Source organism: Podarcis vaucheri (genome assembly GCF_965113315.1).
Source record: "Podarcis vaucheri genome assembly, chromosome: 13".
Classification (NCBI taxonomy): Eukaryota; Metazoa; Chordata; class Lepidosauria; order Squamata; family Lacertidae; genus Podarcis; species Podarcis vaucheri.
The window spans coordinates 48653678-48681538 of record NC_138751.1 but is presented as its reverse complement, the minus strand read 5'-3'; the positions used below and the strand labels follow the sequence as shown (position 1 = coordinate 48681538).

General features: G+C 44.0%; 1 gene segment (V, D, J or C); it reads left to right on the top strand.

The window, feature by feature from the left end:
* Nucleotides 1-17896, top strand: part of LOC309516315 (Ig kappa chain V region Mem5-like) — a 42357-nt gene extending 24461 nt beyond the window's left edge. The window contains exons 3-4 of the V gene segment in view: nucleotides 4088-4121; nucleotides 17339-17896.
* Nucleotides 17897-27861: the final 9965 nt, after the last annotated feature.

The window sequence follows — 27861 nt, the reverse complement described above, 5'->3', positions numbered from 1 at the left end:
ATGTTTCATCTGTTGGCCAAGCCCAGTGGTAAAGATTATATGACTCCAAAGTGTACAATTATTGTGCATGTTTGCAAGTTTCCTTCTATCGAAGTATACCTAGATTGTATTAGGCCAACATAAATCAGCCTAATACTCTCAACGTTCCTTTGCGATACAATCAGTTGCAGAGTACCCATGCAAAGTTGATAACGTAAAACTGTGAGCCAAGCCTCAGAACAAGAGAACCATAATAGACAATTGAACACTAAGGCGAAGAAGATCATGAAGGGAAGTCAGCGATGTCATGTGCTGTTGATGAAATGAATCCACGCAGGGACACTCACACAAAAGAGAAGTGGCTCATCTCTCTCATACAGACACACGTCAGATACTCACAAAGGCCTAGTTTGGATAGCAAGTTAAACTATGGTTTGGCATTCCAAGAACAAGCCTTGATTTCATAAGCTCACCCCATCCTCTCTCCTTCAGCATAGCTGTGAGGAGGGATTGGAAAATTTGACTTCCATTTGAACTAATCGCATTTGTGCTTTTATATCCAAACCCAGACAAACTGTGGCGAGTATTAGCTATGGTTCTTCCTCCTCATCATCATATATTATTTGTACCCGGCCATCTGGCTGGGTTTCCCCAGCCACTCTGGGTGGCTTCCAACGAATATGAAAAATACATTAAAATGTCACACATTAAAAACTTCCCTGAACAGGGCTGCCTTCAGATGTCTTCTAAATGTTAGGTAGTTGTTTATCTCTTTGACATCTGATGGGAGGGTGTTCCACAGGGTGGGTGCCACTACCGAGAAGGCCCTCTGCCTGGTTCCCTGTAACTTGGCTTCTCGCAGGGAGGGAACCGCCAGAAGGCCCTTGGCGTTGGACCTCAGCATCCGGGCAGAACGATGGGGGTGGAGATGCTCCTTCAGGTATAGTGGACCGAGGCCATTTAGGGATTTAAAGGTCAGCACCAACACTTTGAATTGTGCTCGGAAACGTACTGGGAGCCAATGTAGGTCTTTCAAGACCGGTGTTATGTGGTCTCGGCAGCTGCCCCCAGTCACCAGTCTCGCTGCTGCAAAACAAAATTAAAGCAGCAAACCATGGTTTATAAAGTTGGCTTGTTTTCCTATCGTTTAGGCAAGCCACAGTTTAGGATTCAGACATAACAATATACTACAGTTCATTAAAAATGGAAGTGAAAGCTTTCAATCTCTTCCTCGCAGGTGTGCAAGAGGATGGAGAATTGCATGTGCCTCAGGTTTAAAACATGGTTTAATCCTAGGTAGATCTAGGGCCTACTTGGTGTCTGCTCCCAAATGTGGTTAGACTACAACTCCCATCATCCCTAGCTAGTTGGACCAGTGATTGGGAATGGGAGCTGTAATCCAACCAAATCTAAGGACCCAAAGTAGTTTTAGAGTGTATTTAGCAACAACAGTTTACAGCCTCTCTGACCTTTGGCAAAAAAATAATAATAAGTCCATTCAAGTCATATTTCTTAAAATCTTTTATCATGGATGTATGTAGGAAAGTCCTAATGAGAATTTTGGCTATCATAATAAAGAACAAGGAAACATAAAGAACTCTGAAAATTGCTTGGCGCAGTCCTATTTATGTGTAATAATAATAATAATAATAATAATAATAATAATAATTTATTTATACCCCGCCCATCTGGCTGGGCTTCCCCAGCCACTCTGGGCGGCTTCCAAAAGAATATTAAAATACTATAATACATCAAACATTAAAAGCTTCCCGAAACAGGGCTGCCTTCAGATGTCTTCTAAAAGCCTGGTAGTTGTTGTTCTCTTTGACATCTGGTGGGAGGGCGTTCCACAGGGAGGGCGCCACTACCGAGAAGGCCCTCTGCCTGGTTCCCTGTAACTTGGCTTCTCGCAGTGAGGGAACCGCCAGAAGGCCCTCGGTGCTGGACCTCAGTGTCCGGGCTGAACGATGGGGGTGGAGATGCTCCTTCAGATATACTGGACCAAGGCCGTTTAGGGCTTTAAAGGTCAGCACCAACACTTTGAATTGTGCTCGGAAACATACTGGGAGCCAATGTAGGTCTTTCAAGACCGGTGTTAATGTGGTCTCTGCGGCCGCTCCCAGTCACCAGTCTAGCTGCTGCATTCTGGATTAGTTGTAATTTCCGGGTCACCTTCAGAGGTAGCCCCATGTAGAGCACATTGCAGTAATCCAAGCGGGAGATAAACAGAGCATGCACCACTCTGGCGAGACAGTCCGCGGGCAGATAGGGTCTCAGCCTGCGTACCAGATGGAGCTGGTAAACAGAAGTAAATCCCATGAATTCCAGTGAGATTTCTGCCAAATAGCCATGTTTAGTTTTGCAGCCCAAGTGGAGAAAATGGATGTTTTTCTTTGTTAAAGCGTGTTCTCCTTCATGGAGCGCACGTGTTGCGGTGGGGTCTGACAGGCCACCCCACTGTTGCTGGGCGGGTTAGTATGGATGACCATCCACAGTGATTGGGCAGTTGGATTACTGGGCAAATTTTGGTGTTGCCATTTTGGGGGACGGACCAAAGGTTATAAAATCAAGTCACGCAGCACTGACTGGGCTCTTTTGCTGCGTGCATCAGATCACCCGCCCACCCTCCCTAATCTAGGGCTATTGCGTTGACTTTGCTATGGGTGTGATGGGGTCGTCTGCTTTGGGGGCAGGGGCGCCTGGTAGGAATTTTGTCCATTTGGCTGATTGGCTGGTGCCATTTGGTTTTTGCCTACTGCGTAGTAAATCGTCACAACTTGTAAGGTTGCTGTTAGTAAAGGTAAAGGGAGACCTGACCATTAGGTCCAGTCGTGACCGACTCTGGGGTTGCGGCGCTCATCTCACTTTATGGGCCGAGGGAGCCGGCGTACAGCTTCCGGGTCATGTGGCCAGCATGACTAAGCTGCTTCTGGCAAACCAGAGCAGCGCACGGAAACACCATTTACCTTCCCGCCAGAGCGGTACCTATTTATCTACTTGCACTTTGATGTGCTTTCTAACTGCTAGGTTGGCAGGAGCAATGGGAGCTCACCCCGTCGCGGGGATTCAAACCGCCGACCTTCTGATCGGCAACTCCTAGGCTCTGTGGTTTAACCCGCAGCGCCACCCACGTCCCAAGGTTGCGGTTAGGCATTGGTTAAAAATTAGTTGGTGGAGGGGTAAGGGTTGGCGGTGCCTGCCCCTCCAATGCTGCTGCAGAAAGAGAATTCCATTAAAGGAATCCAGCGGCTTGCCATTCTTTCGTCCGTACCCCTGAATGGGGCTTGGGCCGTGCAAACCCCTGGGAGCATGCAGGGAGAGGTGAGGGTCTGGTGCCCGGCTCCATGCTCCCTCCAATATTGTTTTCCCTTACTGGCTTTCGCTGGAATCTGGAAGTCAGTTCTGTTCCAGGGAGGGAGAAAGTCAGAACCAATGCCTAAGCAACCACTCACATTTACAGTGGTGCCCCGCAAGACGAATGCCTCGCAAGACGGAAAACTCGCTAGACGAAAGAGTTTTCCGTTTTGGAGGTGCTTCGCAAAACGAATTTCCTATGGGCTTGCTTCGCAAGACGACAATGTCTTGCGAGTTCCTGCTGGGTTTTTTCCCTCCCCCCCTTTTCCTAAGCCGCTAAGCCGCTTATCAGCTGATCCGATCAGCAGATAAGCCGCTAAAAGCCGCTAATAGCGCTAATCTGCTAATCCGTCAATGAGCTTGCTTCACAAGACAAAAAAAACCGCTAGACGAAGAGAATCACAGAACGGATTCTTTTCGTCTTGCGAGGCACCACTGTATGTATTTTAATAAAGTTATGGCCAAAATTATGCCCAAAACCTTAAACAAAAATTATGTGTGAATTGTGAATTATTTAGGGGTGGCTTGAGGGGACCCTGACACGCAAAAGACAAGGCAAGACCATCTTGTAGTCAGTTCAGCTGGTCCTGTGCCTAGTGCCTCATTTTTTGGTGCTCTGCAATGCTCTAAGGAGCAAATACTCTAAGTTCTGGTTTGCATAGCATTTTTTGAAAGCTTTCCTCCAGGGGTCACAGCTGAAAGAAACTTGGTTTTTTTTGTCAAGGGAGCAGTTCTTGCTAAAGCACTGTGTTACACTTTCGGTGCCGGGACCAAGCTAGAAGTGAAACGTAAGTCTGATTTTCCTGCTGCTGCTTTGGGGTGCTGAGTGCGGGAAGTCTATGTTTTTACTGTAATTTTTGATCAGTGTTGGAAAGCAATGTGGCGAACCCTCTACGCATGATGGGGAACGGATAACAGTGTATTGCAGTGGAATTTAGAGTTGCTTGGGCAGTGAAAAATGTCAGCGTGTGGGGCAAATCCATGGGGCAAAAGCTGTGGGTCACTCTCAGCAATGGGATCAAGGGGGCGGGGAAGAGTGTGCCTTATTGTTCTTTTCTTTCTCCCGTCCGTCCCCCAACATCTTGGGACTGTGCATGAAAATAATGCCAGCGGAATTTCAAGCCAAAGTTGAGGTGACGATTAGAATGACTTCTGTAATAGGACTGAGTTGATATGAACTTGTGAAAGCACATACATCACCTGACTCAGTTGGAGGAGCGTGAGTCTCTTAATCTCAGGGTGGTGGGTCCGAGCCCCACATTGGGCAAAAGATCCCTGCTTTGCATGGGGTTGGTCTAGATGACCCTCGTGGTCCCTTCCAACTCTACCAACTCTTCCAAGTCTATGATTCTATGAGTATGAGAAGACCACAGCTGAAATTCTGGACTCTACAGCAATACATTAATTTGTGAATCAGGTATTTCCAGGGAATGTCATGTTTACTCTGTCAGAGGTAGAATTCTGATCACTGGTGCAATAAGGAAAAGAAGTAAAATTATTATTATTAATTTTATTTATTTATTTATTTATTTATTTATACATACCCCTCCCATCTGGCTGGGTTTCCCCAGCCACTCTGGGCGGCTTCCAACAGAACACCAAAATACAATAACCTATAAAACATTAGAAACTTCCCTAAACAGGGCTGCCTTCAGATGTCTTCTAAAACTTGGATAGTTGTTTATTTCCTTGACATCTGCTGGGAGGGAGTTCCCCAGGGCAGGTGCCACTACCGAGAAGGCCCTCTGCCTGGTTCCCTGTAACTTGGCATCTTGCAGCGAGGAAACCGCCAGAACGCCCTCGGCGCTGGACCTCAGATGAAAAATTTTCAAAGGGTATAAAGTGGGCCTCTTATCCCTGTGGAGTCAGATATATCAACCTGAGGTCGCAATAATTTGAAAGTGTACGTTGCAACAGGTAAAACGTGTAAGTCCTTCAAGGATCTGAGGACAAAAAGTGGTCAGAGTTAAACCCATTGTAAGTTTAGACAGTGTTGTGTCATTTGTGCATTTACCTTGCAGGAAAAGGCCCTATCTTTTGTGGGACGGGGATTGTTTCGCAGCAGCTTCAAATCAGCTTTAATTGTGCAGATTTTGCTGGGATGTGTTTGGAATCCTTTGTGGGTTTGCTTTTCAGTTCAATGGCATTTGCTTCCAGGTAGGTGAGCTTAAGACTGCCACCTAAGTGAAGAAAATAGACGTCGTTTTTCTCTGTTAAACGACTACACTTAACGTTCCACTTTGTAGGCACTCAGTTTGTTGTGAGACTGGTACCTTGTTTCCAGATTTCTAGGAGTGAAAACGCTTTGCTTACTCGTAAAAACTTTGAAATCTTCCCTTCAGTGGCCACAGTTGGGAGGGACTTGGGTTTTTGCCGAGGGCATGAGCAATGGCAAACCACTGTGGTTCACTTTTGGTGGTGGGACCTGTAGACATGTTATTTCTATGTGCCTAGTATAGTAAAACATTGGTTCTTTTCCTCCTGCATTCTGGGAATTATTTCTATCTTCTCTTTGCTTCTAAAACAGACTATAAGGCCTGTTTATAATCAATCACGCTTCTCTCCCTCTCTTTCACGCACAAGGCTAAAGGTCTGTGCCTGGCACAGATCTTTCTGTATAGCATTCCTTACATACCACACTTGTCTTCTTTAGTTCACCTTTAGTTCACAATGATGTGTAAATCACAATGATGTGTTAATCCTCAATGTATAATTAATTGTGTGAGTTTATATAACAATCTAAACATTAGTAAACACCTTAGTCATAACATTATCAATCTTAGTCATAGGTGGATTAAGAGCTTATATGCCTGTCTAAATACAGCTCTAACACTCTGTCTTTCATGTGCCAAAGATCTATGGAGCTATGTAAGCCCGCCTTACATAGCAAATGAACCAATAAGATTTCAGTTTCTTTGTCTTGTACTAAGCCAATCAGCCACCGGCACATTCGTGGCCATGCTTTTTGTAACTTTGAATAAAAGGAGATGCTGTGAGGCTAGAGGAAAAAGAATCTCTCTCTCTCTCACTTTCATCTGGCACACACGCAAGCTCTCAGAAAGAAAACATCTCGTTGTCTGTCTTTATTCATCTCTACAAACCTAGAAACCAACATCTGGTGACCCCTTGACGTGATCCTGAAGAAGGGTAAGTAATCAGATCCCAATAGAGATCCCTTTAGAGCCAAAAGCATTCCTCATACTAACCCGACTGGGAAAAAGTCTAAAGCGCTTAATTCGTTAGTATGGGAGGGGATTTAAGTAAGGTGCAAAAGGCTCACGCGAAAGAGCTTCTTTCGTTAGCAAGACAGACAATAGACAAAGTTCAAATTTCTCTAAAAGAGATTGAACAGCTGCTGCAGGAAATAAATCATCAATGTCCTTTTTATCAAGCAGAAGGCTCATTGCAAATTAGCACATGGGAGAAAATCGGCAAAATTTTATTTTCTGAGCCACGTGCTCCAATCAGCTGTCTACTCACATGGCAAAAATGCGCAACGGCCATTGCGAAATTAGAACAGGCCTCTCTTTCAATTTCTCCATTGCTGGCAACTGCAGAAACCTCCCCCCCGCCATACCCTCTGATTTTGCCCCCTTTGTCTCCTTCATCACCTAGCCGAAATCCCCCTCCCTTTTCTCCTTCCCTTGCTCCTGAACCGTCTCAGTTTACAAATTCCCCCCCAATCCCCCCTCACCCCCCTTCTCTGCCTGAACAAGCAAATCAGCATGCCTTTGTCCCTTCCTCTTTGTCTCTAGACCATGCTGCTTTGCCAAAACAATATGGAGCCGTCCGTGCTGGGCTTTTACAGGCTAAGCAAGATGGGCTTTTTTCATTGGAAGAAACAGCTGCATGGGCTGGTGAAATGCCATTAATTTTTCCTCTCACATATCAAAATGCTCCTGGAGGTCAGCAATTACAAGTTTATCATGAAAAATTGCCTTATGCTGTCATGAAAGATCTCAGGAAAGCCATTAGTGATTCAGGTCTTAAATCTTCTTATGTAATGGGTATTATAGAGGGCATTTCTACCTCTTATACAATGATTCCGAGTGACTGGAAAGATTTGATGAGGATGATGTTATCTCCAGCGCAATTTTTAGTTTTTGAAAATGAATTTAAACATGCCGCCATAGCTCTGGCTGATCCAACGCATACAGCAAGCCAGCTTTTCGGCGCTCCTCCATTTGAGACCTTGGCTGCCCAAGCCGTGTTGTCACCTTCACACTTTCAGCGCACTGCAACTTGCGTGCAGCGTGCATTTCGTAAAATTCCTGTCTCAGGACAGCCACTGAGTTCCTTTGTAAATGTTAAACAGCAGAATACAGAGCCATACCATCAATTTGTGGATAGATTGAAGGAATCTATCTGTAGACAGATAGATAATGAAACGGCTCAGAATGAGTTGCTAAAAAAATTGGCTTATGAGAACTCTAACACGGACTGTAAAAAAATGCTGCAATCAATCATAAGCCGTTCAACATATTCCCTTGCAGATTTGATAAAAGCGTGTTCGGAAGTAGGGAGTCAATCTCATACAATATCTTTGTTTGCCAATGCACTTCAGGCTTCCGTGAGACAAACAGGAAACTGTTATAATTGTCACCGTCCTAGTCATTTTGCAAAGCAGTGCAAGGCCCAAGGTGGGACTGCACAGAAGAATAATAATGCAAATACCACGACCAGACCTTCCAAAAAATGTCCAAAGTGTGGGAAAGGCTATCATTGGGCAAATCAATGTAGGTCTCAGGGAAACTTCACTGGGCCCAGTCTCTCGGGCCCCAAAGAATAGAGAGATGTCAGCCTTTGGTTTCTGCTGCTGCAAAAGTTACTAAAATTATGCCTTCTGAATTTGCCATTGATTTGATTAATCAAGAGACCAAAAACACTGCATTGCCTGGTGAAATCATAATCATGGCCAGCCAAATGGCAGGTCCACTTCCTCCTAATATCACAGGTTTAATTTTACCTAAATTTTCTGCTGCAAAACAAGGCATTCATGTCATCCCAGGTGCCTTGCCTCCTGACTATGTGGGCACAATCATGGTTCAATTTTGGAGCCATATGCCCATGCAGTTAACAAAGGGTGAATCTTTTGCTCATTTGGTGATGCTGCCTTCACCACCTGATGTTGTTTGTGCTGTTGACACTAATTTGCACAGGCTCTCTTTATCTTTTTCCCCACAGCTTCTAGCTGTGACCCAACGTATTGGAAGAGAGAAACTCCTTCGTAAGTATAAAATTAATGGAAAAATATTAGAGGGTCTGATAGACACTGGTGCGGATGTTTCGGTCATTTCCAGTAATTTTTGGGAACAAACTTGGCCGCTTGAAACTTCTCCTGAAGTGTGGGGCGTGGGAGGTAATCAGGCTTCTTGCAAAAGCGCACAGTGGCTGCCTGTCTCTTTGCCTGATAGCTCTGAAGTTATTGCATATATTCAGCCCTGTGTGCTCAAAATTCATCTTAATTTGTGGGGAAGAGATTTGTTGCAACAATTACAAGCAACCATTCAAATAAATGAGTAAGTTTGTGCTTCCACTTACTTGGAAGTCCACTGATCCTATATGGATTCCGCAATGGCCTCTTACTACAGAGAAATTGATTGCTTTGAGACAATTGGTCGATCAGCAATTATTAGCTGACCATATAGAACCTTCTGTCAGCCCTTTCAATAGCCCAGTTTTCGTAATTAAGAAGAAAAATGGAAAATATAGATTTTTGCACGATCTGAGGTCCATAAATAGTATTATTGAACCCATGGGGCCTTTGCAATGTGGTATGCCTAATCCAAATATGATTCCACATTCATATCAATTGGCTATAATAGATCTGCAGGATTGCTTCTTCTCTATTCCCCTGCATGAAAAGGATCGCAAATTTTTTGCATTTACAATTCCAGAATTAAATAATAGTAGACCATCTAAAAGATACCACTGGAAGGTTCTGCCACAAGGCATGATAAATTCCCCCACTATGTGCCAATATTTTGTGGATAAGGCACTTCAATCCTTCCGTCTTAAGTACCCACATCTTAAGATTCAGCATTATACGGACGATATACTTTTCTATGCACCAGTCCTTCCCACTAATTGGAAACATGATTTAATAACCAGTTTGTCTTTGTATGGTTTAAAAATAGCTCCAGAGAAGGTTCAGGAATCTCCCCCCTTTCAGTATCTAGGACATAAAATGATAGCTAGCTATTCTATTCCAATAATCCCTGAACTTCATATTTCAAAAACAATGAAATATGTACAACTGCAACAATTGCTGGGAAATATTAACTGGATAAGGCCTTATTTTAAAATCCCTCTTGAAGTGCTAAGGCCACTGTTTTCAGCCTTAAAAGGCCATCAATCTCCAGGTGAGCAAATCACCTTGAACTCTGATCAACTCAAAACTGTTGCACAGTTGAAAGCACTCATGCGTATTCATTGGGTGGATCGAGCGATTCCTAATGTTATGCCTGATTTGGTCATAATGACGGATTCTGTACAACCTTTTGCTGCAATTATTCAGAAAGGTCCATCAAAAGTTCATATACTAGAATGGCTTTATTTACATCATGCACCAAGAAACACAGTAAACCCTTTAGTGGATCTCCTTGCTCAGCTCATTTGCAAGGGACGACGGCGTTGTAAGCATCTTTTTGGTGTTGATTGTAATCAAATTATTGTCCCTATGCCTTTAGAACAATGGGAAACAGCTCTCTCCACGAGCATGGATTTACAGTGTGCGTTCGCTGATTTTGTGGGTCAGGTGGATTGTCATACTCCACCCGATACGCGCCTGCAAATGAGCAAGCAATTCCCTATGTCTTTCTCTTCTATCATTTCCCCTGTTCCTTTGAATGCCCTGACTGTTTTCACTGACGGGGCTCCTTCTAGAGGAGTTGTTGCTTGGCAACAGAATGAGGAGTGGCATAGCCTGTACACTCTCCCACAAAAGTCTGCTCAGCGTTCTGAACTTGCAGCTGCTGTAAAAGCTCTGCATCATTTTTCTTTACAACCAATTAACTTGATTGTTGACAGTTTGTATGTTTCAAACGTCATAAGCAGAATGCAAGGCAGTTATGTAAGTCCTTTATTAGATGATAACTTGTTGAGTCTCTTCCTGTCTTTGCAACTGCTTCTTTCTAATCGTTCTCACCCACTCTTTGTAGTGCACATTCGCTCTCACCAACCTTTTCCAGGTTTCATTTCAGATGGAAATGCAAAAGCAGATTCTTTGCTAAAGATTTTGCCTGTCTCTCCTATAGAAAGTCATGCTTTTCATCATCAAAATGCAAAAGCCCTTAGCCGCCAATTTCAAATTTCATTGGAAGCGGCAAGAGCTATAATTCAGCAGTGTCCCCAGTGCAGCAATCAGATTGGCCATCCCAGCCCTGGGGTTAATCCCCGTGGACTGGAAGCAAATCAATTGTGGCAAATGGATGTAACCCATTTTGCCCCTTTCTCACCCTGGAAGTTTTTGCATGTCTGTATTGACACATTCTCAGGCTTCCTTTGGGTTACGCCTCAAAGAGGAGAGCAAGTAAAACATGTTTGCAATCATCTTGTTCGTGCAATGTCAGTTATGGGCAAGCCTCATTCTATAAAAACTGACAATGCCCCAGCGTATTGTGCAAAAGGCTTTGCTAAATTTTGTGAAACTTGGGATATTCATCATCTGTTTGGCATCCCTTATAATTCTCAAGGTCAAGCTATAGTTGAACGCTCTCATCGTACCCTGAAAACTGCACTGATCAGGCAGGAAAAGAAAGCAGGCATTCCAAACTCACTTTCAGAAAAGGAAAGTTGGTTGTCAAGTGTGCTTTTCACTCTTAATCATTTGAATATCTCCATACAGGATCACCAATCTTACACACGTCTTCAAAAGCATTTCCAGCAAAAGGAAATTCTTCCAGCTCCACTGGTGCGCTATAAAATTCTACCCTCTAATGAGTGGAGTGAACCAGTGAAATTGATTACATGGGGTAAGGGTTACGCTGCAGTTTCTACTCCACAGGGTGCTCGGTGGGTTCCTGCACGTTGTATCCGGCTGCACCATGGCGTGGCGACAGGTTCTTCCGGATCCATTGCCCCAATTCAACCACCAACTCCAGATCACCCGCGATGTGACGTCCAGCCCCCCCAGGACTCGTAAGCGGGGACATCGCAATCCCCCAGTGACGTGGGGCCAAATAAAATCGCTCTCTCTACAAGCTGAACAGTATAGGAGAGAACAGCAGCTGGAAGCAAGCCCTACTAACCAGCTTCTATCCCTCATTGCTTGTCTTAATATGAATTCCATGATAATTCTCATTTTCAGTATTTTAATTTTGCCTCTCTCTACTTCAGCTCTCCCTATTGGTGATTCCACCTCGTTAAATGTATGGGAATCGTTTGCAAGGACGCTCAATGTCTCAGCATTTTGCCTTACTCAGCAAGTAGCCATTGGTGATATCCTTGGCTCTTGTCTCATTCCTGTTTGCCATGATCCTCATGACATACAAAATGATACTTGGTTTTACACATCCCTACCTCAAAATGATTCACTTCGCACTCTTGGATATACTGCGTACCATAATTGGGGCACTCAAGTGCGCCAACGCCCACCGTTAGCAATTGACTTGACAACACCATATGTGGCTTCTTACAACGTCAGCTGCGCCCGTATGGTAAATTGTAAAAAGACAAATTGCATAAAAATGGGCAAAAATAACTTCAATTGCTCTGATTATGTAAACATTTCTTATATATATAAGTACACAGAACTGCCAGCAGGCTGGTTTTGGTCCTGCCCAGGTTACACATTCAATTACATTCCAGCGAACATTAGCCACGGTACACCTTGCTGCTTAAGCCGTCTGTCTATCATATTGCCTGAGAAACATCATTTCTCTTACTCTAGATATCAGCGCAGTGTTGAACTGTCTGAGGACTGTGATGATCTTGTCTCTCTCCCTAGCAGGTCTGAATACATCTCTTTAGCTGTCTCTCTCTTAGGTGTTCCAGGTTTGGCTGTACGTAATAGCGCAAATATTAATTCTTTAGCTTGCTCTGCAGCAAAATCCCTGAATATTACGTCTAAGGCGCTTCATCTTCTCAACACAGAGCAAGCCGAACTTCGCAACGGTTTATTAAGGTCGAAATCTACTTTGGACTACCTACTCATGGTACATCATTATGGTTGCGAACAATTCAAGGAAATGTGCTGTTTTAACATCACTGACAATTCTAAGGCCGTTCAAAGGCAAATTTCTCATTTGCAAAATCTCACTCATCACATTAAAAAGGATATCGGATTTTCCGGACTCTGGGATTCCTTTTCCTTGTGGTCTACGGCGTGGCTCCCTAATCTCGATTGGCTACGCAATGCCTTTTTTTATGTAATTATTATTGTATGTATATTAATTTTGTTTTGTTGCTTTCTCCAATGCATTCCTAGCCTTACAAATCTTTTTTCTCGCCTTCTCTCTCCTCCACCACCACCTAGCGCGCTCCTTGCAGCCTATTATGCGAAATGGCAACGCCACCAGTAAGAAAAAACAAAAATAAAAGGGGAGATGTGGGTAGGATTATTTTGAGATTCGTTGGCACACCACTAATCTTGAAGTACTTTTGCCCCATCAAGCCTAGCAGTATTATTTCCGGCATTTGATGGCAAACCACTAATCCGGAAGTATTGTTGCTTTATTCACCTAGTTGCCTTACCTCGCAAAGAAGAAAAAAAAGGAGGAGATGTAGACATGTTATTTCTATGTGCCTAGTATAGTAAAACATTGGTTCTTTTCCTCCTGCATTCTGGGAATTATTTCTATCTTCTCTTTGCTTCTAAAACAGACTATAAGGCCTGTTTATAATCAATCACGCTTCTCTCCCTCTCTTTCACGCACAAGGCTAAAGGTCTGTGCCTGGCACAGATCTTTCTGTATAGCATTCCTTACATACCACACTTGTCTTCTTTAGTTCACCTTTAGTTCACAATGATGTGTAAATCACAATGATGTGTTAATCCTCAATGTATAATTAATTGTGTGAGTTTATATAACAATCTAAACATTAGTAAACACCTTAGTCATAACATTATCAATCTTAGTCATAGGTGGATTAAGAGCTTATATGCCTGTCTAAATACAGCTCTAACACTCTGTCTTTCATGTGCCAAAGATCTATGGAGCTATGTAAGCCCGCCTTACATAGCAAATGAACCAATAAGATTTCAGTTTCTTTGTCTTGTACTAAGCCAATCAGCCACCGGCACATTCGTGGCCATGCTTTTTGTAACTTTGAATAAAAGGAGATGCTGTGAGGCTAGAGGAAAAAGAATCTCTCTCTCTCTCACTTTCATCTGGCACACACGCAAGCTCTCAGAAAGAAAACATCTCGTTGTCTGTCTTTATTCATCTCTACAAACCTAGAAACCAACAGGGACCCATTTAGAAATCAAGCGTAAGTCTGTTTTCTCTCTCTGTTGCTTTGGGGTACAGTGTGTCGGAAATCTATATTTTCATTTTTGTTGAGTGTTGGCGAGTTTCTGGGCATTGGGAGAAAAACTACACAAGCTGGGGAACAGACGATGATGACAGAAAACTGAGGTAGGGTTTGGGATTGTATTTTTTCCCTAACTGAAGCTGCTAAGAGCTCCGTTGGGTGGTCAGTAAAAAACGTGCGGGAAATGCTGCGATTCACTCTCAGCAATGGGACCAAACGGGAGATAAAACAGTGTGCATTTTATTGTTCCCTTGTGTCACCTCTGTCTCTTTCCCCACAATGTCTTGAGCTCCGCATGAAATTGATGCTAGCAGAATTTCTAGCCAAAGCTGCAGGAAAGATGGGAATAACACCTCTAACTGGTTTAATTTGGTATAAACTAAGTGATATCCAATGGAGAGCCCCTTTGAAGAAACAGTTTAAAGGTTTTCAGAATGTAGGGGGTCATCCCAGAAGCTAAATTGGGTTGCCTCTAGACAAACCAATAACAATTCAGACTTACTGTTTTAGAAAACTGCTAATTGTTGAAAACTTGATGAAGAAACCAGATCACAGACAGAGAAGTGCAGAAAAAAAGAACTGAATATTCAGTTGAAACAAAACTCCCCCTTTCTGCACATTACCAGGTTTTTACACTGGGTGTTCAGCAGTTGCTAATAAAAACATGCATTCTTCATAGAAAGCGCTTTATTTGAAATAAATTACAGTGGGGAGGGAATGGGTTTTTTTGCACTATCAAGCACTTGGAAACCAGCCCAGTTCATTTCAGGGGGAATTATTTCAATGTAAATGGGCACAATTTGGAATATTTTGGTACCCTTAAGTCCCAATGGATGACTGGGTGGTAAAAATTAGGTACCGTATTTTTCGCTCTATAACACGCACCTGACCATAACACGCACGTAGTTTTTAGAGGAGGAAAATCCGTAGGCATGCCACCCGTAGGCATTCCCTCCATAACACGCACAGACATTTCCACTTACTTTTTAGGAGGAAAAAAGTGAGTGTTATGGTGCAAAAATTACGGTAATTCCTGGGCTTGACTGCATAGAACCAATCCTGCCATCATATGTAAACTTATTGGGGGGGGGATTCAATTAAACTTGCATAGGATTGGGTTGTATGGCACCACTGGGTATCGATTTAGCACACATTCATCTGAACGAATGGAAAGGAATCCCTTCGGAGCAGTGAACAGTGATTTATGCACTTGATAAAGTAGCAAGAACACAACAGATGAATTCTGGACTCATTAATTTGAGAATACATTAATTTGAAAATACAGGTATTTCTAGGTGAGATCCTATTTGTAGTTAAGTCTAGCATTGTAACTAAGATGGTAGAAATACTCTATCATTGATTTCCACAGGGATTTTAGTCTGACTGTTCTGCAAAAACCTATGTTAGAAATAGATATAGATATAGCTCTATAGACTACCGTAATTGGAGGACCTTTGCCCAAATGGCACAGCAAAACCCTTTCCCCCTTCTTTTGGCTGTGGCGTACCATGCATATTGATGGTGCGGTGCAAATATATTGATTGATCAACAAATACATTGATAAATCAAAATCTGTTCTATCATAGATAAGTCAAGTGGAACCTAAAAAAATAAAAATAAGCAGGAATTTTGTCAATGCGCTCTGTCAAAGACAGAGATTGAAGGCTATTGAAGATGGGATTGAAGATGCTATTAATTTATAGCAGAGACAGAATTCTGCAATAATGAAAGTTAGGGGGGAAAGAAAAAGAGTGAAATTTCAAGGCTATTTTCAAAGCGAATATAGTGTTTATTTTGTCCCTACCAATCTGATGGTGCAATACTTTGCACAGATCAGTTACAGCAAGTAAAATGAAATATATGTCCTTTACGAAACTTAGAGCACAAGCTGATCAGCGTTAAGCCCACTGAATGCTTAGCACATGCTTAATTATTTGCCGTTGAAATTAATTGGGGGACTTCATATTTTACTGGTTTGGGCCATTGTTAGTTACTTGGGCATTTCTGAAGTAATCAAGAAAGGAGAAACAATGTAAAATATGGTTAAAAAGTTTTATGATGGAATATAGAATTTAACTCTCCTATGTGATTCATGTATTGGTGCTCAGAGAAGGGTTTAAACAGCGCATTTCATCTATAAGATACGAAATGTAAAAACCATGTACGAAGAAGTAAAGAAATATCTGCACTTACACTCTAGCCAAATTTATAACAATGCACCACACACCAATTATCCAAGCCAAAGTAATGCAGAATATTTCTAATTTTGCAGCTTTCTGTATGTGTTCTCCCCATGAGCTTAATTTCTCTGTCCCTGCTGCCCCACATTAGGACAGGGCTGTAATGCCCTTTGCAGCACCCAGATATGAATATTGGCCCATGGAGTCTTTTCTCCAGTTTTTACTTTACTCAGTAAAGAGTGAAAGATACGACTAGGAAAATGTTCACTTTAAAAATGTGTTGAACTATTTCTTTTACAACGACACCTGCCAAACTTTAGATCAGTTCTCTGCACAGCTACTGCGTCTTCTCTGAGGGTCTGCTGAGCCCAAATTTTACTTTCCTGCAGTACAAACACTGTCACGAACACTGTAGGTTTTGAATTTCTATGGTTTTCAGAACAACCGTGTCCATGTTCGCACAGCAATGAGACATTCTCAATTCAGCAGGGTTTACTTCCAGATAAGGGGACGTAGGGGTGCAGCTTGAAGTCTTTTCTGTACCTTTAACAGCTGTTTAATCTGCAGACATCATCAGCAAGAATAAAAGCATTATACCTCCAATCAGTTTCTGAATGTTGGGCTGCTCCATAATAATAATAATAATAATAATAATAATAATAATAATAATAATAACAACAATAACAATAATTTATTTATACCCCGCCCATCTGGCTGGGCTTCCCCAGCCACTCTGGGTGGCTTCCAACCAAATATTAAAATACAATAACCTATTAAACATTAAAAGCTTCCCTAAACAGGGCTGCCTTCAGATGTCTTCTAAAAGTTTGGTAGTTATTTTTCTCTTTGACATCTGAAGGGAGGGCGTTCCACAGGGCGGGTGCCACTACCGAGAAGGCCCTCTGCCTGGTTCCCTGTAACTTGACTTCTCGCAGCGAGGGAACTGCCAGAAGGCCCTCGGAGCTGGACCTCAGGTTTGGGTAGAATGATGGGGATGGAGGCGCTAAAGGTGTGGGGGAAGCAGTAATAATGATGATGATGATGATGATGATGATGATGATGATGATGGCAAATCTGAGCCTGAATGCTATTTGCATTTCTGGTCTGATCAAGGCGGCCAACTAGGGGGTGTCATGAAACAGCAGCAAATGCTTCACTTATTTATTGGGGGGGTGAAGAAGTAGAGGGGAAACTTGTGGATTTTCGTTGCCTCAAGCACTTGGTACCTTCACAATTTTTTGGACAGTGGCGCCATTTGCAGCAAAATGTTTTTAACTAGCACTGTGGTCTTTCACTGGCCCTCTGGTACACCTGAATGATGCAATATTCCGTGTTCTTGTTCGTTTACGCAGGAAAAGAAGATTCCACCCCATCAGCAATCATTTTCCCACCCTCGCCGGAGCAACTTAAAACGGATTCAGCCACTGCGGTGTGCCTGGTCAGCACATTCTACCCAAGCAGCCTGACCGTGGTCTGGAAAGTGGACGGCACTCCCGTCACTGAGGGCGTCCAAACCAGCCCCCCAGCGTCAGATACAGACAACACCTATAAGCTGAGCAGCACCCTGACGCTCCCTACATCGGATTTCAACACCCACGAATCATACAGTTGTGAAGTGACGCACAAAACGTTGTCCAGTCCTCTTGTGAAGAAGTTTAGGGGGTCTGAGTGTTCCGGATAGGCCCCTCTATAAAGCAGGCTCTTCTTTTACTGGTCATTTATAGTCATTCCCCTGTTTACCACCCCTATAAGAAATCCCCCTAGTATTATGACTGTAGGAAACATCTCATATTGCATGTCCTTTCTCTGCAGTCTGTAACTTCTTCCACGTCCTTTTCTCTCTTACTCATATCACATTAACCTTGGGAAATAATATGAATGCAGAAATAAACGCATTATATTGAAAAGCATGGTGTCTCCCTCCGCTTCTTGTTTTCAAGGTCACAATCAATGGAAATCAAGCAAAATCAGATGAATTATAATTCTTGATGGGGTGGTGGGTTGAGGGAAGAGGGCAGGTTGCTGCTTGCTATCGATCCTAAGGCATAATGAATCAACCATAAGGAATCAATATGACGGAAACCATAGGCGTGGTTGGTAAAAGGTCTTAAAACATCCACCTGCTCTGAAGGGACTTTTCAAAGCCCAGCAAATATGGCCTCCTATGGTCACTACATTCCTTTATCGACTGAACGGGTGAGAATTTGTTGGTTGGTGCCTTTGCCATGGTGCACAGTTAGAGGGTAAATGGCCTAAACATCCCTAAATGGCCTCGGTCTTGTATATCTGAAGGAGCGTCTCCCCCCCCCCCATCGTTCTGCCTGGACACTGAGGTCCAGCGCCGAGGGCCTTCTGGCGGTTCCCTCGCTGCGAGAAGCCAAGTTACAGGGAACCAGGCAGAGGGCCTTCTTGGTAGTGGCACCCGCCCTGTGGAACACCCTCCCTTCAGATGTGAAGGAAATAAGCAGCTATCTTATCTTTAAAAGACATCTGAAGGTTTAGGGACGTTTTTAATATTTAATGCTGTATTGTTTTTAACACTCAACTGGGAGCCTCCCAGGGTGGCTGGGGAAGCTTAGCCAGATGGGTGGGGTATCAATAAATTATTATTATTATTATTATTATTATTATTATTATTATTATTATTACATTTACAGTGCCAACCTATATCCATTTATTTCAATTAAATCCACATAATCCTGGAGCTTGCACTCTCTCTCTCTCTCTCTCTCTCTCACACACACACACACACACACACACACACCCTACAATGTCCAGGGTTCCCTGGAGGAGCGGGGATGACTCTGAGATCTCTTCTGCACTGTATATTTCAAGTACAGTGGTACCTCTAGATACGAATGGGATCCGTTCCGGAGCCCCGTTCGCATCTAGAGGTAAACGTATCTAGCGATGGCATGTCTGCGCACGTGCGCGTCACGTTTTACCGCTTCTGCGCATGCACATGGCGTCATTTTGAGCGTCTGTGCATGCGCAAGAGACGAAACCCGGAAGTAACGCACTCCATTACTTCCAGGTTGCCGCGGAGCACAACTCGAACGTGCTCAACTCGAAGCGTATTTAACCCGAGGTATGACTGTAGTTTCATAGCTCTGCTTCCCACATAGAACTCTGGGGAATGTGGTTTGTTAAGGGTGCTGTGAGTTGTCAGGAGACCCCTATTTCCTTCACAAAACTACAATTCTCAGAGTGGTTTGACAACCAGCCCTTCTTCCCAATGAACTCTTGGGAACAGTAGCTCTGTGAAGGGAAGAGGGCTCTCTTAACAAATTTCAGAACCCTTAACAAAGGACAATTCCTTGTCTCTAATGCTAGGGCGTTAATACTTTATGTGGGTAGCTGCTTGTGTGTGTTTGTGCGCCATCATCCACACACGAGCGCTTTCCATTTTATGCCCCCAAAATCTATATTGATGCTTCCCATCCACACTAGTGGGGGGGCTTAATGTGTTGTACAGTGGTACCTCGGCTTAAGTACTTAATTCGTTCCGGAGGTCCGTTCTTAACCTGAAACTGTTCTTAACCTGAGGTACCACTTTAGCTAATGGGGCCTCCCGCTGCCGCCACACAATTTCTGTTCTCATCCTGAAGCACTCATCCGAGGTACTATTTCTGGGTTAGCGGAGTCTGTAACCTGAAGAATCTGTAACCTGAAGTGTCTGTAACCTGAGGTACCACTGTATACGTGCAGCATGTTGCTGTTCCTTTTACTCAGTTAGTACTTTGTGCTCATCATAACTTCTGGAAACCTGAGGTCTGTTGTGGGTATGCATGCAGGTATTTGTGTGTGTGTGTGCGCGCATTTAAAATATATATGAAATAAAACATTTACACAAAAGAACAGAAAAACCATCATCACCACGACCACCACCTATGGTAATAAATAACCCAGGCAATGATTTTGAGTCACTTGTGTGAAAAATCCTTTCCTTCCCACCTCCTGTATCTGCAAGGCAAACTTCCTTTTTAATAAAGGTGCTTTGCACAACAGCAGTTCCGCGTGAAAGAGCTGTTTTAGAAATAAAATAAATGAACTTCAAACCTGCCTTCAGCTACAAGTGCTACAAGTGGTGAAGAAAAGCACCCTGAATTGTTTCGGCTATTGCCGGAAACATGATGGAAAGGTGTGCATGAAATTTCCGTGAAATGTCACTGCACACTAAAACTAAAACTTAAATCTGCCACACAATGCATTCCTGTGTGTCTACCTGTGGATCAGGAAAATCCTAATTTGGTGACTAAAATGTGTGGGCTGCTGCTTGGATGAGGATGGCATCATGTGGATGCCACACAAAAAACAGAGGCCCAAGCAGTTTCAAATCCACAAGGTCAGTGTGGACAAGCCCTAAATATCTCTGGCACAGGGGTTTTCTCGTTGGCCTCCCTGAATGTCGCCTTGCACTTGCAGTGTTCAGACAGACACTAACATTTTCACCCTTAGGAGGAATGCATCCTGAATTGGACAACACTCCTCAGGATCTGTTGGCCTTCTCCCAGGGATCAGTTTCGTAGCTGATATTCCCCCTTTTCCATTTTAAGCACCGGCAACCTGGTTCTACTCCAGTTAAAATATATATATTAGATATAATATCTGGTTGTTGGATAGAGGTTATAATAGACGAAATATGAAAAGTCAGTTGATGGGGGAAGATAAAGTAGGAATAGTGATGAATTGGGTTGTTTATTATTATTATTGCTGCTTTGTTTACATTTGTCTAGCTATATAAGTGCATTTTAAAAGGGTGCTAGTTACTGAGGAGGACAGTGGCACAATATTAGCCAAACTATTTTTAATTTTACTGCTTTTGCCAAATGAAGAGACAAAATTGTGAAGTACGCTGCTTCTCCAGAGTACCAGCTGAATAGAGCTCAGAGTCTGTAGCTTTCACAATAGGCAGAATACGTGCGGCATTTAATTAGGACCAAATACAGAAGCTTCATTTGGTGAGTTGAAATTCTTGCTAGTTCATCTCCTTTACAACACTGAGTATCAGGAATCCACCAACAGGACTAAGGATGCAATAATCATCTTAATTAAAGGTACCCCTGCCCGTACGGGCCAGTCGTGTCCGACTCTAGGGTTGTGCGCCCATCTCACTTAAGAGGCCGGGGGCCAGCGCTGTCCGGAGACACTTCCGGGTTACGTGGCCAGCGTGACGAAGCTGCTCTGGCGAGCCAGCACCAGCGCAGCACACGAAAACGCCGTTTACCTTCCCGCTATAAAGCGGTACCTATTTATCTACTTGCACTTAGGGGTGCTTTCGAATTGCTAGGTGGGCAGGAGCTGGGACCGAAAGACGGGAGCTCGCCCCGCCGCAGGGATTCGAACCGCCGACCATACGATCGGCAAGTCCTAGGCACTGAGGTTTTACCCACAGTGCCACCCGCGTCCCAATCGTCTTAATTAGTTGTGGTTAATTAATTCCCACAAACAGTGGCACATAAAACTGATGGTATCACCACACCTTTAAAATTAAACATTTTATAATGTTGATATATGATCTTTCAAAGAGGCTGAACATTTGATAAATGAAAGAGGCTAAACTGGACGCCTGAACCTAGTCTTTACTTTGCCTAGGAGTATTTTTCTTGATTCCCAATGCTTTTCTATAGGTCCACGAGTTTAATATTTTCTTTTCTGACAGCAAATTTTCATCTCCTTTTGCAATGTTGTGTGTGTGGTGTCCTCATTACGGTGGTGACGGCCATAGTTCTCATTTCTCAACTTTCTATTTCTCCTGTTCTGATTCAGGTGAAGCAACGTAAGTGAAATCAATCAATCACTTCTTTATTCGACCGTCAGTCAGGAAAAAAAACATTTGTCAATACACAATTAAAACTCCAGGAAGATTTTAGAACTTAGCCAACACTAAAGTGGGCTAAACAGATAGCCCCATATCAATACAGTCAATTAAAGTCTTGCGGCGCTTAAAAGCTAAAAAAAGAAATTTGGCCACCAAAGAAGGTATAGCTCTGGTGACGTTATTCAACAAGTGTAAAACCTGGTTTTCTCTGGGTAGAAAACTAGATTGACATAGGAGTGGGTCTATAAAGTTTTGTCTAAGCTCTGCATAAGAAGGGCAAGTCAAGAGGATGTGTTCGGTGGACTCAACCACACCCACGGCACAATGACAGGTTCTCTGGGCGTATGGTACTCCCCTGTACCTTCCCCACAATATCGCAGAGTCAAGGACATTTAATCTAGCCGCTGTAAGAAGTCTACGGTATGCAACGTAAGTGAAGAACTGGTGCCTGGAATCTGTTATAGACTGGATCAATAAAGGGAAACTTAGGCCCCGTCTGCACTATGTTTTTTAAAGCAGTTTCATACCACTTTAAGCATCATGGGAACTGTAGGCTTAAGGGGGTTAAGGGCGCTGAGTGTTGTTAGGAGACCATAGTCCTCTCACAGGGCTATGATTCTCAGAGCGGCCCAAAAATCAATGCCTCTTCACAGGGAACTCTGGGAATTGTAGCTCTGTGAGGGGAGAAGCTGTGACTTTTTAAAAGTGACACGCTACAGTGTTAAATGTAAAATGTACATGGGGACTTAATCAGTGGCGGAGCAACATGCTGCAGCCCTGGAGCGGAGAACAGGTGGGGGCGTGGCTGGCGCGCATCCTGCAGGCGTGGCATGTGGCGTGGGGTGCGTCCCAGGAGGGTGTGGCGAGCGGTATGCGTCTCGGGGGGCGGTCGCGATAACACCCTTTCTCAAAATGGTACCCGCTGCAGCACGCTCCGCTGCCCCCCTTCATACACCAGCGGCCTTAATCGCAGCAAGATGGAGATTATGTGGGAAGGCAATTCTTCTGCTCCTGCTCAGGAAGAGGGTATTCAACCTATTCTTGAAAGGACTGCACTCCAACTGTAGGATCAGAGCCACTGTCTAGGGCTCCTTTCAGAACACCCTCCCTCAAGCTAGTACCATGATGTTGAACTATTAACACTCATTATCCCCATTTTGGCGTTGAGCCTACTTTGGCATTAAGCCTATGAGTACTGTAGCAGTATTAGCATCAGTATTATTAGTATTATTCTCTGACTACTGGACAAGCTAGGGACGTGGGTGGCGCTGTGGGTTAAACCACAGAGCCTAGGGCTTGCTGATCAGAAGGTCGGCGGTTCGAATCCCCGCGACGGGGTGAGCTCCTGTTGCTCGGTCCCAGCTCCTGCCCACCTGGCAGTTCGAAAGCACATCAAAGTGCAAGTAGATAAATAGGTACCACTCCAGCGGGAAGGTAAACGGCGTTTCCGTGCGCTGCTCTGGTTTGCCAGAAGCGGCTTAGTCATGCTGGCCACATGACCCGGAAGCTGTACGCCGGCTCCCTCGGCCCATAAAGCGAGATGAGTGCCGCAACCCCAGAGTCGGCCACAACTGGACCTAATGGTCAGGAGTCCCTTTACCTTTACTGGCCAAGCTGACTGGATCTTTAGAAGTTCAGCAACACATCTGGAGCACACCTGAGGTCCAGGTAGCTTCTATGGCGAGGAGTGCCTTTCATCAGGTTAGACTGGTGCACTAACCTATTTTAGGCAAGGCTAGCCACAGTCATCCATGCTCTGGGAGCTATCAGAATTGACTACTGCACAGTGTTGTATGTGGGGCTTCCTTTGAAGACTGCTTGGGCACTGCATCTGATTCACAACAAGGCACTTGGCTGCTAACTGAGACCAGTCACTGGGAAGATACCTTCCAGGTACTTCAAGATCTTCTGGTCTGTTTCTGAGTTCAATGGGCTGGTGCTTACCTTAAAGCCCTATGCTCTTTGGTACCTGGGAACCTGAAGGAATACCTTCACCCTATTAAAAAAGGGGGGGGTAAAGGACCCATGATAGTTAAGTCCAGTCACGAATGACTCAGCGCTCATCTCGCTTTACTGGCCGAGGGAGCCGACGTTTGTCTGCAGACAGTTTTTCCGGGTCTTGTGGCCAGCATGACTAAGCCGCTTCTGGCAAACCAGAGCAGTGCACGGAAACGCTGTTTACCTTCCCACCGGAGTGGTACCTACCATATTTTTTGCTCTATAAGACTCACTTTCCCCCTCTTTTTTGCTTCCCTCTTTTTTGCTGCTTTCACTGCGCAGCGATCCCTCTTGCTGTTCTGGCTTCTGAGATTCAGAATATTTTTCCCCCTTGTTTTCCTCCTCCAAAAACTAGGTGCATCTTGTGGTCTGGTGTGTCTTATAGAGCGAAAAATACGGTATTTATCTACTTGCACTTGGCATGCTTTCAAACTGCTAGGTTGGCAGGAGCTGGGACTGAGCAACGGGAGCTCACCCCGTCACGGGGATTCGAACTGCCGACCTTCCAATCGGCAGGCCCTAGGCTCACCCTATTAGCATGTTGAGGTATGTTTCAGAAGATCTTTTCTGAGTGCTTCTACCAAACGAAGTCAGGGGGCAGGGGGTTGACCAAAGCTTCGTTGTTGGTGGCAACCCCCGGCAGACTCACCTGGAAGCAACATGCTCGCATGTTTTGCTCCAGCCAAATTCTTTTTTTAAAAATTCTCCCCAGCCATAAAAGTTCTTACTGTTTTTAAACTTTTCTAGTGGTCTTCATAATATTTTGTTTCTATTGTGCTTCCATTTTGATAAAAACAAGCATGTCTGAAAGGGGATTCATAGATTTTAAAAACAAACATAACAGTCCTTAAGGTCCACAAATGACAACACTTTGGAGGTCCCAAGTCGCAAGGTGGTTAGATTGGTCTCAACTAGGGCCACCCGACTTGGTGGAACGCTCTGTCACAGTCAAGTCCCACAGGGCCTGCAAGACAGAGCTGTTCTGCCTGGCCTTTGGTTTGGACTCAGTCTGACCCTTATGTTTCCCTCCCCTTATGGTTTTGATCTATGGGCTACTATTAAAATGAGGCTGCATTTTAAATTGTATTTTAACCCGTATTTTAAATTGGTTTTTTTCTTCTTCTCCTCCCTATTATGTTTTTATTGTAATTTTACTGGTGTTAGCTGCCTTGAGCCCGGCTCTGGCCAGGGAGGGTGGGGTATAAATAAAAATGTAATAATAATAATAATAATAATAAGAATAAGAAGAAGAAGAAGAAGAAGAAGAAGAAGAAGAAGAAGAAGTCTGAAGAAGTGTGCATGCACACGAAAGCTCATACCAAGAACTAACTTAGTTGGTCTTTAAGGTGCTACTGGAAGGAATTTTTTTATTTTGACTATGGCAGACCAACACGGCTACCTACCTGTAACTGTAATAATAATAATAGTAATAATATTTCTGAGTCATAGTGCCTGGCAAAGCAAGAGGGAATCCATTGAAGCTCTCAGGCATAGGAGAACCATTTTCTTCCAGATCTTCCTTTCGGCTGGGCAAAAAAATTAATTGCTACTAACACATTATAATGCTTCAGGCAACAATCCTATGCCCACTTACTTGGGAGTACAGTGGTACCTCGGGTTACATACTCTTCAGGCTACATACGCTTCAGGTTACAGACTCTGCTAACCCAGAAATAGTGCTTCAGGTTAAGAACTTTGCTTCAGGATGAGAACAGAAATCGTGCTCCGGCGGCACGGCAGCAGCAGGAGGCCCCATCAGCTAAAATGGTGCTTCAGGTTAAGAACAGTTTCAGGTTAAGTACGGACCTCCGGAACGAATTAAGTACTTAACCTGAGGTACCACTGTATGTTACATTGCACTCAATGGGACTAACTTCTGATAGCATTGTAGTGTTAGCTTTGTTTTTCTGTGGGTAAATATGAAATAATGTTTGTGACATGCTTGGAACACCTAAGATGCTTCTTCTTCTGGTTGAGCAACCATCAGCTTCAGCTTCTGAGACTGGTGTGCTGTTTGTGATGCCTCCAGGTGCGTTTCGGTTTTGGGGTTTCGGTTCCTCATAACGGGGCCCCGACTGATACTGTTGCCTTGGTGATCTCTAAATTGGCCGATGCGGCTACTCCCTTGAGGCCTGTTTAGACTTCTGAAACAAGTCAGGTTGAAACCGTAACCTGTAGAAAATGTTGATTCTCTTATTCTCGGTATGGGACAGATGTCACTGGACTTTTTGGCTGTCGCTACCGGCTGGATGAGAGAGAGCTCCCCACACATTTCAGTTCAGATATAACATACTGTTAAGCGTGTTCTCCTTCATGGAGAGCACGTGTTGCGGTGGGGGCTGCCAGGACACTCCAAAGCTGGGGGGCGGGCTAATTGATTGTTGGCCACTGATATGATTGGGGCTTCCCTTGTTGTTGGGAAGAAGTTAATGTTGCCATTTTTTGATTGACAGCCAGAAATAGTAAAACTCCTTGCACGAGGCTAGAGCTTCCTCTTTTCGCCCGTGCATCAGATTGCCCGTCCCTCCCTCCCTAGAATAGGGTTGTTCGCTTTGACCTTGCTATGCCTGTCATGGGGTCGTCTGCTTTGGAGCGGGGGCCTGGTAGGAATTTTGTCCATCTGGCTGATTGGCTGGGGCCATTTGGTTTTTGCCTACTGCGTAGCAAATCGTCACAACTTGTAAGGTTCGCGGTTAGGCATTGGTTTATGGTTTGGTTGGTTGAGGGGCATGGATTGGCTGTGCCTGCCCCTCTAATGCTGCTGCTGCAAGGGATTCCGTTAAAGGAATTGGGGGCTAACTATTGCTTGTCCACTCTGTCAAGGGGGCTCGGGCCATAGCAATGAGCTCCTGGTTGCATTTGGGGTGAGGGCAGGTTCCCTGCTCCGCGTAACCCCCAAGTGTATTCCCCCATTCTGACTTTCGCATCGTGCGGAATGTCAGTCTGTCCCCCATGGTGGGGGCAGATAGTCGCAACCAATGCCTACGCAACCACTCACAAATTTGTATTTTAATAAAGTTGTGGCCAAAATTATGCCAAAAATCTTAAACAAAAACTTCTGTGTGATGTGTGAGTTATTGGGGTGGACCTGGGGACCTCGACAGCAATAGGTTTTTCTGAGATGCAGCGTTCTGGTGTTTAAGGCTGTTCTTGCAAAGCAACACAAATATCCTTCCATTGCAGGCCAGGCAACCATTTTTATGGCGCTATTTCCCCCACTGCTTCAATTGCTAGCTCAATTCAGCAAAATGGGTACTAAGATCAGATTTGTGAGTCTTTCACTGTATTGATTACCCTGAAGCCTGCTTAGATGTGATGACAGAGCATTTAAATATGGGACGCAAGAGTTGAGAGTTAAGAACTTTTTTTGGCAAAGTTGTTTGGCCTTTTTTTTTTTTAAGTTTTGCCTGAAGTTGTTGAGCTTTTCTTGCAAACTCTCAAAAAACTATTTTTAAATTTGCCAAAATCTAGACTTACAACATTGGTTGCCGTATGTCCAGATTTGCTCCAGTACTCTACTTGCAGGGCTGAATCTCGGACTGATGGCAACCCTAATTTAGTGTCATGCTACTTCAGTCATAGCTTTCCCCAAAGAATCCTCAGAATTGCAGTTTGTTAAGGGTGCTGTGTGTTGTTAGAAATTTCCCAGAAGCTACGGCATGCACTGATGCACTGACATCATCGTCTTATGTCATGCAACTTCCTGCAAGTGTATTCTAATATGACTTCATTGTGTCAATTAATATTACATATAGATATGCATCTGTAATGTATATACAGTGGTACCTCGGGTTAAGAACTTAATTCGTTCCAGAGGTCCGTTCTTAACCTGAAACTGTTCTTAACCTGAAGCACCACTTTAGCTAATGGGGCCTCCCACTGCCGCTGCGCCGCCGCGATTTCTGTTCTCATCCTGAAGCAAAGTTCTTAACCCGAGGTACTATTTCTGGGTTAGCGGAGTCAGTAACCTGAAGCGTATGTAACCTGAAGCGTCTGTAACCCGAGGCACCAATATGTTAGAGTAGTTTGCCAGTTTGCCAGTCTTTCTTTTATTTG